The sequence below is a fragment of the Echinops telfairi genome, unplaced genomic scaffold (genome assembly GCF_000313985.2).
Source record: "Echinops telfairi isolate 266 unplaced genomic scaffold, ASM31398v2 ScPeMD7_443;HRSCAF=831, whole genome shotgun sequence".
Taxonomy (NCBI): domain Eukaryota; kingdom Metazoa; phylum Chordata; class Mammalia; order Afrosoricida; family Tenrecidae; genus Echinops; species Echinops telfairi.
The window spans coordinates 50,194,384-50,207,413 of record NW_022104341.1 but is presented as its reverse complement, the minus strand read 5'-3'; positions in this window follow the sequence as shown (position 1 = coordinate 50,207,413).

Below are 13,030 nucleotides of genomic sequence, written 5' to 3'. Positions count from 1 at the left end.
TGAGGCTTGAATTTTATCTTCAATTCTTTCCATTAATGATATGATAATAATGATATTATTATAATTCCAATAATGATATTAATGAGCATGTTCATCCTTTGTTGCTTTATAACACTAGGTCTTTGGACATTTCATTGTACTATTATACTTTGTCTTCCTGAGTTGCCCTTTGAAATGTTCTACTCAGATTTTACTTCATCATCTCTTCCATCTGCCTTTGATACTCTAAGATAAAGAGCAAGTATCAGACTCTCTTCTGACACCTAGTCTGATTTCTCCATTCTTCCTTTGTTTTTAATGACTTTCTGCTTTCTTCATGAATAGTGTCCATGATGTCTTTCCACAGCTCATCAGTTCTTTTGTCATTAGTGTTTGATGTGGAAAATCTGTTCTTCATATGTTCTCGAAATTCAGGTAGGATAGACTTACGGTCATGTTTGGGTCTTGGTGGCTTGTTTTAATTTTCTTCAGCTTCAACTTGAACTTGCATATGAGCAATCTATGCTCTGCTCTATTCAACTGGAGAAGCTTTGATATTCAACTGCTTTTAGCTTTTGATATTCAACTTCTTCATGGTCTCTTCTACTGATGTGTTCAATTCTATACCCGTGTATTCCATCTGGATAAGTCCATGTGTATCATCTTCATTTGTGTTATTGCAAAACGGCATTTGCTATGAACAAATTCCTTGAAAAATTCTATCATGCCATCTCCACTTCCTTTCTATAACCTAGATGATATTTTTCAACTACTGTTCCTGCCTCTTCTTTATCCACTTTTGCATTCCAATCACCATTAATACCAGTGCATCTTGATTTTATTTTTTGTCAATTCCAGACTGAAGACATTGGTAGAATTCTTTGATTCCTGTATGCCTGGCTTTAGTGGTTGGTGTGTACATTTGGATAATGGTTGTATGAGTTGGATTTCCTTATATGAGGATAGATATTATCCTATCACAGCACAGTACTTCAAGATAGACCTTGAAATGTGCTTTCTTCTTTCTTTCTTTCTTTTCTTTTTTTTTTTTACAATTAATGAAATGCCATTCCTCTTGAATCTATCCTTCTTGGCATAGTACACCATATGATTTTATGATTCATAATAGTCTATCCCAGTCCATTGCTGATCACGAACAACTGGAATATCAATCTTTATGTGTTCTATTATATGTTTGACCACTCTCAACTTTTCTAGATTCAATCTTTTTACATCTCAAGTTCCAATTATTAATTGATGCTTGCAGTTATTCTTATTTTGAGTCATGCCACATCAGCAAATAAAAGTCCAGAAGCCTTTACTCCAACTAAGTCATAGAACATAGACTCTACTTTGAGAAAGGAGCTATTTCTGTCAAATTGAGTGCCTTCTGGCCTGAAGAGTTTCTCTTCTGGTACAATCTCTGACAATGCTCTGTCTTTATTCATGATGCTTCAAGTATCCAAGTATCTGAGAATATTTCAATGCTATCCATAAGGTTTTCAGTGGCTAATTCTGCAGAAGTGGACACATTCTTTTTTCATAGTATATTTTAGTCTGGAAGTTCTGCTGAAACCGATTCATTTGGGGTGACTCTGCTAGTATTTGAAATACCAGTGACATAGCTTCCAGCATCACAGCTACACACAAGCGGCTGTAGTATGACAAATTAAGAGATGAGTGGTGGAACCATAGAATAAGCATTTTAGGGCTAAATTCAGAGTCATCAGTTCAAACCTACCAGTCACCCTTCTGGAGAAAGGTGAGAGATCTGCGCTGGTAATAAGTTGCAGTCGCAGAAATGATAGACAGCGTCATTATGAGTTCGAATTGACTCAAAGTCAGTGGATTGGGTGGGAGTTGTATATATGAAACAGTAGCTTAAAATAATAAAATAAATATCATTTTATTTGACAATTTAACAAATACATATATAACACTAAGTGCAGAATACAGTATATATCTGTATTCAATGACAGAGATTTTTATAGTAAAAAACTAACTTAAAACTTAGTGCTATCAAGTTAATTCTGACTCATAGCAACCATAAAGACAGAGTAGAACTGCCCCTGTCATTTTTCTGAGGCTATAAATCTTACAAGAGCAGTAAGCTTTGTCTGCCTCCCATGGGATAGTTGGTTAGTTCAAATTGCTAATGCCAAGGCCAGTCACAACGCATAACCTACTATGCTACCAAGGCTAATGTTTCCACATTACAAAATATTTTATCCGTGTGCACAGCTAGGAATTAATAGGATGACAAGAACCTGGTACTGCTTGTTCTCAATGATATCACTTTTCATATTCTCCCCATGCAACTTCCAGTGACTACACACAAGTTTACAGAAATACAATTTCAGCAAAATCACTACAGGACTCAGAAGGGAGAAAGATGACATGTTCTGTTCCCATAAAGAGTTGCAGTCTCAGATAGCCACATGGGCAGTGCTACCCTGTTCTATAGGGTCACCATGGATCAGACTGGATGGCATTGAGTTTGGGTTTTGAATAAGTTTCCATTCAAACTATTTATGATTCTCTTCTGTTACTTATTTGCTCGCCTCACGGTGGTTCATGACATTATACTGTTTAAATTTCGATATTATCAATATCAGTTTAAAGAATATTCTGAAAATCAATTGAGCTTATTCTAAGCAGCAGCACTGCTGAGATAAGAGTAATGATAATTGTTACCTGATGTACTATGCATGAAGACTAATTTAATAATTCCCTTGGTTGCCCAGCCTATTAATATTGAAGAACTCATATATGAACAGATGGACTAGATTTGGCAAGTTCTTTTTCCACTAATCTTTAGAAATATATATATCCTGACAGAATTTGTACAAAAGTACCATATTACATTTCAGCCAGACTTGTTTTAGCTATCAAGCTTTCCAAAAACTTAAAAGTGTTATTCAGAATTTGAAGCAAACATTTTTTTTTAGTATAAATGTCATGCAAGCTAGTGGCCATGTGGGCTGTGTACATGGTTCATGCTGAGATGGCATGTGTCAAGCACAGGCTGCAACACAGTTCACGACTAACTTCCCTCCATGCTAAAGCTTAAGCCAAGAAAAGAAAATGAGTGCCAGTGACTTGCTATTTTAATTGCAAAATGCATTGAAAATGGAATTATACCGTTTTCCTAGACACTGGAGCTTTCAATTTTATTGCTAATGAAAGCTAAATATGTCTATTCAGTAACTAGACATAACAAATATGCAGGCATCAAAGAAATAAGCATTGGACCCAGTATGAAGAATTTAAAGTCTCCTCTTAGGTCACTTGAAGAATTATTATTACTGATTTAGTGTAAGCAAAATATACTAGAAATTAGACAATACAGTTTAAATATATTATCTACTTTCTTCCCCAAGAAGACATTGAAAATTAGATATTTCCAGCTCCATGGCATAGATTAGTATAGTCCATTCAGAAAAATTAAATATCTCATCAATATCAAATAATGGTTGGTAGACCTAGCATTTTAGCTCACTTTGATCCAACGTTCATACTCTTGTCCACTGAGTTAGTTTATTGTGCCAACCTGGCCGATAAACACATGTGGGGTTAACTGAAGGGCAGAGAGATAAATGGCTCCGTGAGCCTGGCCTTTCGAGTTCTCAGGTCTCTTGTTTTGGGATGGTCAGACCAGGGTGCAGCTGCCTCAGCCAGTGGCAAGGCTCACTTCCTGCAAGACATCCCAAGGAGAAGCAGCATGGACCTACCCTGATGCAGCCCTGGGTGCTTGAGCAGCCGCGTGGAGCCCCAGCCAGCGCTGAGATGCTTACATGTTCACTGATTCGGCTTTCCTCCTGCAGTCGGCGACATAGTGTGTGTTTTGTGAGATGGAGGAGGACTTTGTGGATTGGTGTTGGACATATGGGTTAATGTTGGACTTGTGGGCTTGGGCAGCATTGGGTTGAGATTTTTCTTGATGAACACTTACCCTTTATATAAAACTCTCTCTTATACATGAGTTTCTGTGGATTTGTTTCTCTAATGTACGCAGACTAACACATCCACAATAAATGATCCCACCAGTCATCCAATGCTAAACCCACCTTTTCTCTAGCATTTCTATCCTTTCTCCCCTACTCTTATGACCATAACCAAAAATAATCAAAAATGGAAGATGGAATAAAATTTCTCATAAAGAGCTTTAGAAACCCATAGTGAATGATAGTTCCTTAGAACAATTGGCAATGCTTTCTTTTTATGTCTTCTTTCTAAATGAACTCCTCTTTTCATGAAACATCACATAAGTTGTCTGGGATATGAAGTAGCAGTAAAAGATAAGAGACTATACATTTCTCAGTGATCATTTCTATTGATAAATTTTAGAATTTATGGATAGACATTCTGGTTGCTTTGTACAAATGAAAAGTTGCCAATATACTTAATAAATCTGCCATGATAATAAATACATCAGGTTTGCTTGGATCCTTATGATAGATGAGTTTTGTGAATGAAGTTCAGAAGGCCTTCTGCAAGCAGGCCTGTTCCCTGGACCTGAGTATACACTTTACAAAGGATTGTATAAGGGGCACATTATCACTGGTAACTAGGTATGGATATCTAGTAATTAAATCTTCAGGTGATTGTTCAAAGTATAATTCACTTATTTACTAAATTTATTGTAGTGTTATATATACAAACCACAGAACTGTGGCTAAAGGATACGACCCTTCTATAGGTATTTGTCACCAAATAATCACCAAATTATTTGTCACCAAATAATTTGAAATTATTTAACATCATACTATTATTATAGCCTATAATGTGCCAAAGGAATTCTGCTAGTATAATAGATTATGGATTAAGCTACTAATCAGGTCAATGGTTTGAACCCACCAATTAGAGGGCTGTCTAATCTTGTAAAGATATAGTTTCCAAAATCCCAAAGGATAGTTCTACTCTGTCTTGTGATAGTTTCTGATATTATTTTAGTGAATAAAGTAATTCTATGTATCTTTTATAAATTACTATATGTTTTATTATATAAGTATACATGTATACTTTATATATTATTATGCACAAATACATTACTATTTACTTAGAAATCCTAGATTCTAAAGAGTAAATACTTTTAATTCTATTGATATACATTGGCAAATTGCTTTAGATAGTAAAATCCAAACCAAACTCATTGCCATCAAATTGATACCAACTCATACGACAAGAAGAAGGCTCTCTACTCTCATAAAGATTTACAGTCTTAACAGCCCACAGGGGAAGTTCTACTCTGTTCTATAGAGTCACTAGGAGTCTGTTAGGTGGTGTATACTAAAATATAATTGTGAAGAGAAAATAATCTTTAAACTTACCTTGATTTATCACAACATTTAAAAATATTTTCTGCCTGACTATAAAGACAGTAGACTTTTATTATAATTTATACTTGTATAAATTTTACAGTATCTAAATATATAGAGTATATCTATTGTTTATACATGTATAGTAAATTTCCATGTTTATATTTGTATTTTTTTTTAATATGTGTAGGCAATTTACCCAGGTTCGTTTGTTTTTTAAGCAAATGATTTGCCTCACCCTACTTTATTGCCATAATTGACTTAGTGGCACCTAAGGCTAACAGGCCATCCATTGGGTTAATTAAAGGCAGGGGAAAGGCCTGCTGTGAGTTTATTTGAACATCATTATTACCAAGGATGACGCAGGAACAGTATTGTGCACTGGATGGCTATGGGTCAGAACTGGCTCGATAGCACCCAACAGCAACATCTATTACAGCATCTATTAATGATATTAACGTTATCATTGATTCCTTATACATATTTAACCTCAATTTTTCATTTTCTTAAAATGCATTTTACAATGCTGAATTTCACTGGGATGAATAAAATTGACACATTCCAGAAAAATCCAAGCAATAAAGTGCTATCATCATTTGGTTACTAGACTTTGTCTCACTTATTTTAGACACATCCTCAGGAGAGACCAGTCCCTGGAAAATGACACAATGCTTGGTAAAGAAGATGGAAAATGAAAAAAGAAAACCCTCAAGGAGATGGATTGACTAAGTGGCTGCAATAATGGGCTCAAACATAATAATTGTTAGAACGGCAGAGAAGCAAGCAGTGATTAGTACATAAGGTTAGGAACCCAGGTGGTGTAGTGGGTTACAGGTTGAACGGCCTCTGTAAATTTGTGGAACTGTAACTCTTTCCCGGAGTAAAAGTCCTCATCTTTCTTGTGTGAAACAACTGGTGGTTCTGAGCTACTGGCCTAACCACAATAGACCACTGTAGATGGCTTATCCAGAAGGTTGAAATACCCTGTTTTTGGCTGGGTTTATCCATTGCCCTCAAAAACTAAATCAACCAAAGTGACAGATAGAGAGGTACCTGTGGACTGGATTATTGCTCACTCATCTGTGTCATGTTCATCTCATCTTCCTGACATCTGACCATACTGACCAAGAGCGGAATCAGTGCCTGGATTGAAAGCTCAGATGAGAACCCACAGAGGAGATGACAGCACAGGATGCACAGTGTCCTCAGAAGTAGCAGTTTCCTTGGAACTCTTGAGGACATTCCACTTCTCAGATCCTCTTTGAGACTCAAATTTGGTTGGCTTCTTACTTTTTTCTTCAAGCTTTATCTTGTTTTAGACATAGTGGTCCTGAAGATTCTTTCAATCACTAGCTCTCTTCTTGTATATTTTCTCATAGTTTTTTTTGTCTTGTCTTGTTTTGTTTTAATCATTTTGTTGAGGGCTCATACAACACTTGTCACAATCCAAACATACACCCATTGTGTCACGTACGTTGCCCCCTCCCTCATGAACCCTGGATAATTTACAAGTCATTATTATTTTGTCATACCTTACACTGTCCAACGTCTCCCTTCACCCACTTTTCTCATATTTTGTATGTCTAATTAGTTAATTATTGCCAAAATGTGCATGATGTATCAATATTTTCTTAAGGATTCTAACTGATAGGCAAGTATAATATTTAACTGCATGGGATTGCTATAGTATATGAAACATATCCCACATTGTCAAATATTTAATTTGTTCTCACCTTTTTTCATTTTGAAATTGTAAAATCTCTGTCAACATTCTGAATACTTCCCAGAGTTGACCTTAACACATTATTTAGACTATGGGACCACCAATTGTCTTATCCTTAGAATTAGGAAATGTTTTCCTATTGTGTGTTTTGAAATGGTTTGCAAAGGAATATTTAATTATAGCATTTTCTATCAGCTTTGACTGAAATATAGCACATAGATAAATACATTTAAAATGATGGTAAGTATTACCTCCTAGGAGCCGTAGTGGCATAGTCTGGTGTACGTTAGGCTGTTACTGCAAGACTAGCAGTGTGCGAACACCAGCAGCCACATGGCAGAAAGGTGAAACTAACTACTCCTGTAAAGAGTTAAAGTCTTAGAACTCCATAGCGGCAGTTATTACAGGTCCTAAAAGCTTGCTAAGAGTTGAAATGGATGCAGTGGCAGCGAGGTTTGTTGTTGCTGTGGTGAGGGCGGCTTCTTCTTGAGAAGTGTTACCTGAATCCAAAGGAAAACACTGGCTCATCATGCCAGGAGCAACTAAGTATGGAATAAAGAAATTACTTTGTGAATCTTTGTCTACATTTTAGACAGAAATGATACAACAGTTGACGTGTAGTTTGTGTAGCAAACTAAGGGTTACTAGGATCATTTCTTTCTGTGCCTCTCTGATGCCATAGGGGGAAATACAGGTGGAAAGGATAATATGAAAGAATTATTTCTCTTTACCTCCAACCTATGAACCAGTTTTAATTTTTTTTCAGCTTGAACCTGAAGTTACATATGAACAACTGATGATCTACTCCATAATTGGCTTCTGGCCTCATTTTAGTTGCTGATATTGAGCTTCTCCATTGTCTCTTTCCATGGATGTTGTCAATGTGATTTCTGTCACTTCTATCTGGAGAAGTCCACATGGATAGTTGACTTTTGTGTTGTTTAAAACAGCATTTGCAATGATAAAGTCCTTGACCTTGCAAAACTCTATCAGACAATCTTGAACCCCAATTATAGCACAAGGCTATATTCTTAGTTTCCACATTTTGCATTCTAATTGATAATAATTATCAATTAGCCTTGCTAGCATGCTTGGCCAACTTCTAACTAAAAATGTTAGTAGAATTTTTCAGTTTCTGAAATTTTTCAGAATCACTAGCTTTAGTGGTTGGTGCATAAATTTCAATAATAGTTGTATTGACCAGATTTCATTACATAGATATTATCTTATCACAAATTGTATTGTACTTCAGAATAGCTCTTGAAGTGTCCTTTTAAACAATGAATGACCTTCCTCTTGAATCTGCCTTTATTAGCATAGTAGACCTCCTGTCTTCCTGATTCCTAACGGCCACCAACAGTTCACTTCAGTTCATTAAGATATAGGACATCTTATGTGTTCCATTTCATTTTTTGTTACTTTTAATTTTCCTAATTCATACATTTTATATTTCAAGATCTAATTATTTAGAGATATTTGAAGCTGTTTGTTCTTATTTTAAGTTATGCCCCATCAGCAAAGAAAGTTCCTGATCTATTTTTTCCATGTCATTATTGCCAATTCTACTTGAATTTTAAGAAGATCTCAGACATGGTTTTTTTGCACTGAACACCAATGACAGAAGACCTGATGAATTGTGGATTACAACATCAAATGCGAAGAAAGCAAAAAGTCATTAGAAAGATGCGTGAATAAAAAAAGATCAAAGTAGATGTCAGAAGAGACACTGAAACTTGTTCTTAATTTTAGAGTAACTAAGTTTCAGACTATTTCACTAAACACAAACGCAGAGCCCATAGCCAGGGGGGCCAATTTAATTTAATTTAATTCAATTTCAGTTGGCTAGGGGAAAACAAAAAAACAAACAACTCTGAGCTATTAGAGCATTAGCAGTCTTGGCACAAGCTAGGACAACTTTGCAAGGGAGGGAACTACTGTCCACCCTTAGTGATCCTACATGCAGCTGGGAAGGTCCTGCCTGTCCTTCATGTGGCTGGGGGTTCCCCTGCCTGTCCTGGGGCCCTACACGTGGCTGAGAGAACTGCTCCCCCTGATGAAGTGTGGCATACAGCACAAGGCAAGCTATACCAGTGATCTCCTATGCTCAACACCACTGTGGGAACCACCGCCTGGCCTCCACTATGATCTTGCCTTCAAGGTTAATTCTGCCCAGCATCTGTGAGACATTACACCAAGTGGGTACACCACCTTGCTACCTTGAGACAGGGTTGGAACTCCTTCAGCCCCATGGTTAGGCGATCAGGGCTCAGCTATCTCCTTACTTACTATTCTTTTTCTTCTCACTTTCTTCTCTCTCCCTACTCTCTTTTGCATTGCAGTCAGTCTCAGCGGGCCGAGTTTTCTTTTGTTTTTTATCTTTTCTTTAGTTTTTCTTATTTTTCTTTATTTTTTTCTCTTCTTGCCCTCTCTTTCCTTTCCTATGCCACCGCTGACTTCTGGGCCACTACCCTCCACCTAGGGAACTCCACCAAAACAGCAGGGGGAAGTCCAGCCTGCCCTCTGTGGGAGTGCTGCACACCACACAAGGCAGCTGTGACAGCCCTTTATAATGCTCCATGCTACTGAGGAAACCTCTGTCTGGCCTCTACAGTGATCTTGCCAACTTGGGCAATTCTGCCCAGCACCAGTGGGAGCGAACGTGCACCAAAAGGGCAGACCAACCTGCCACCTTGGGGCAGGGTTTAAACCCATCCAGCCCCACTTTCAGGCAATCAGGGATTAGCTATCCTTTTACTCTTTATTTTTTCCTTCTCTCCTTCCCACCACAGTCTCAGCGAGCACAGTTGTGTTTGTTCCCTTCTTTCTCTGTCTTTTCTTTTTCTTTCTTCTCTCTTCTTTCTCTCCTCTCCTTCTCTTTACTTCCACGTGCCACTGCTGGCTTCCAGGCCCCTACTGTCTGCCTAGGACAACTCCGCCCACCTAGCGGGGAGAGCTCCAGCCTGCCCCCTGTAGCAGTGCTGCACACAACATGAGGGAGTGCTATACATGGTACAGCACAGGGCTCAGCTATCTCTTTATTTTGTCTTCCTTTCTTTTCTTCTTATTTGACATTTTCTTCTTTTTTCTTCTTATATGTCTTCTCTCTTTCCCACCACAGTCTCAGCAGATCAGCAGATTCAGTTTTTCTTTTTCATTGTTTTATTTTTTAACTCTTTGTTTTTGTTCTATCTTTGCTTTGTATGTGTGTGTGTTAGTTTTTTTTTTAATTTTTGCTCTTTTCTTGGTTTTCTCCTTTCTATCTTTTTATTTTCTTCTCCCTCTCTTTCCTTTCACAAGCCACTACCACCCTCCAGTCCACTTCCCTCTTCCTAGGGCAACTCTGATTGCCCATATGGGGGAGCTCCTGCCTGAACTTGTTGGCTCTACATACAGCTGGGGAAATCACACCCACCCTCCGCTAACTCCAAGCAGCTTGGGGATCTCCACTTCAAATGTCTGGGGGAACTCCCACCTAAACCCCTAAAGGGCCTAAAAGTGACTGGGGGAACTCCTGTCAACTGTTTGTGGTATTCTATGCTGCTGCAGGAATATCCACCCAACCTCCATGGCGATCTCTCTGACTAGGATAATTCCACCTACCATCCATGATGCTCTACACCAAGGAGGGTACCCCCAAATTCCCTCCACAGCACTCCAGTTGTAGAGGAAAATGCCACGTGCCATCTCAGGTCCTCCAAGCCCCATGTGACACACCACTATGGTTTCCTATGAGACCAGCCAGTGCAGCGCCATCCTCGTGGGCCCAGAACCACCCGACTGGTGTCCCGTAAGAGGATTATCCACCTCACATTCAAAATAACATAATACTGGTAAGCTAGTGTAAGAGTAAAACCACAGGAAGATACAGTGGTAGGCTGAACCCCCAGGGAAGCTACCTGCTGATAGTTCAAAGAAGCACTCATATGTGTCCCCCAAGAGAGTACCCAGTACTCTTTGAATCTTGAAGATGGTGCCAGCTCCTCTAAAACAACACATAAACAGCAACCAGCCCCAACAGCCTCAAGGAAAAAGCAGGAGAAACAGGACAATGCCAGAAGAAGTCATGAACCTAATGACATGCATAGAACAAGCAGACATTGACCTGCCACAGAAAGAAACCTTCAGAATGATGCTTGGAGTCATACAGGATATGAGGGAAGCAATGAAAAAAAAGGATGAAATGATAGAGGACATAAAGGCAATGCACCAAAGGGAAATACAAGACCTAAGGGGTGAAATAAAAAAATCCAGCAACAAATTAACAGACTTGATGAGGCAGAGAATTGCACCAATGGCTTAGGCAGACCTCAACAAATGGGAAAGGCAGTCAAATAAGACAATCAGAGAAGCTGAAGAAAACCTGAGAGCCATGTCTGATGCTATAAAGAGGAACAATATTAGAATAATTGGATTACTGAAACAACACACAACAAAGAAGTCAACAGCGAAAATAACAATGGAATTCTTAGAAGAAAACTTCCCCAGCTTAATAAATGAAAAAATCAGGCAATCACTCAGGAGGCTGAAAGAACACCAGCTAGACTGTATCCTGAGAAGAATTTACCATGACACATAATAGTTAAATAAGCTAACTGAGGAAAAGGGGAAAATCATAAGAGCAGCGAGGGAAAAACAAATAGTCACTTATAAAGGTACCCAAATAAGAATCTGTACAGACCTATCAGTGGACATGATGAAGAAGAGGAGGGAGTGGAGTAACATATTCCAAAATTGAAGGAAAATAATGCAAACACAAGAATACTATATCCAGCCAAAGTATCTATTAAGATAGATGGGGAAGTAAGAGTCTTCCCAGACAAGGAAAAACTCAAAGAATACTATGAAGGCCTGTACTCTAATGAATTCAACAACGTGGAAGACATGGACAAATACTTGGAAAAACAATCCCTCCCTAGACAAATCCCAGATAGATGTCAAGAACCTCAGCAGAACTATAGCAATAGAAGAAATAGACAAGGTTATCAAAAGATTACGAACAAAAGAATTCCCCGGGCCAGATGGCTTCACTGGAGAATTCTATCATGCATGCAGGGAAGAACTGACACCAATACTACACAAACTCTTCCAGAACATAGAAAAAGACCGAAAACCCGAAACTTTTTCTATGAAGCTAGTATAACTCTGATACCTAAAGTGGGCAAGGATCCCAAAATAATTGAGATCTATAGACCAGTATCCCTAATGAACATTGATATAGAAATCCTTAACAAAACACTGGCCAATAGAATACAAAAGCATATAAAACAGATAATTCACCATGACCAAGTGGGATTCATACCAGGGATTCAGGGGATGGTTCATCATATGAAAGACCATTAGTATTATTTGCCACATTGACAGTAAAAAATTATAAGAACCACCTGATAATATCGAGAGATGCAGAAAAAGCATTCTACAACATCCAACACCCATTCCTGTTTAAGACACTCAAGAAGATAAGAATGGAAAGAAAATTCCTCAATATTATACAAGCTATATGTGAAAAACCAACAGCCAACGTGGTAATCAATGAAAAAAAGACGAAAACAATTCAAAAATAAGCCAATCACAAAAGGAGAAGTATAGCATGAGTCCCCTGAGGTAAGTGTAATCAGCACAGTAGGTATAGAACAGAAGCCACCTGTATCATAACATTTGGGTTGAGATACAGGGAGTTGGGAGGAGGTTGGACCAAAGCCAAGGAGGTATATATTGGTCCAACACAAAAGTGGGAAAAGAAGGGAGGGGGAAGAGAGAAAAGGGGTGTGTGTGAAAGTGAAATGATGACGGAGGGAGCAGGGCATTAACCAAGCCAGGGGGAGAGTACTGGTCTTGTCTCCACAGAATTGGGAGTGGCCATGCAGATGCCACCACGATGCACCAAACCACGAGGACAGCATGGCCATGTGGAAGAATGAATGAAAAGAGAGAGCTACAGGGCTGGCCCAACTAGAGCCAGACTGACCCCTTCCCTGGAGTGGGTGTGGCAGGGAGCAGAACTGAACCTGCA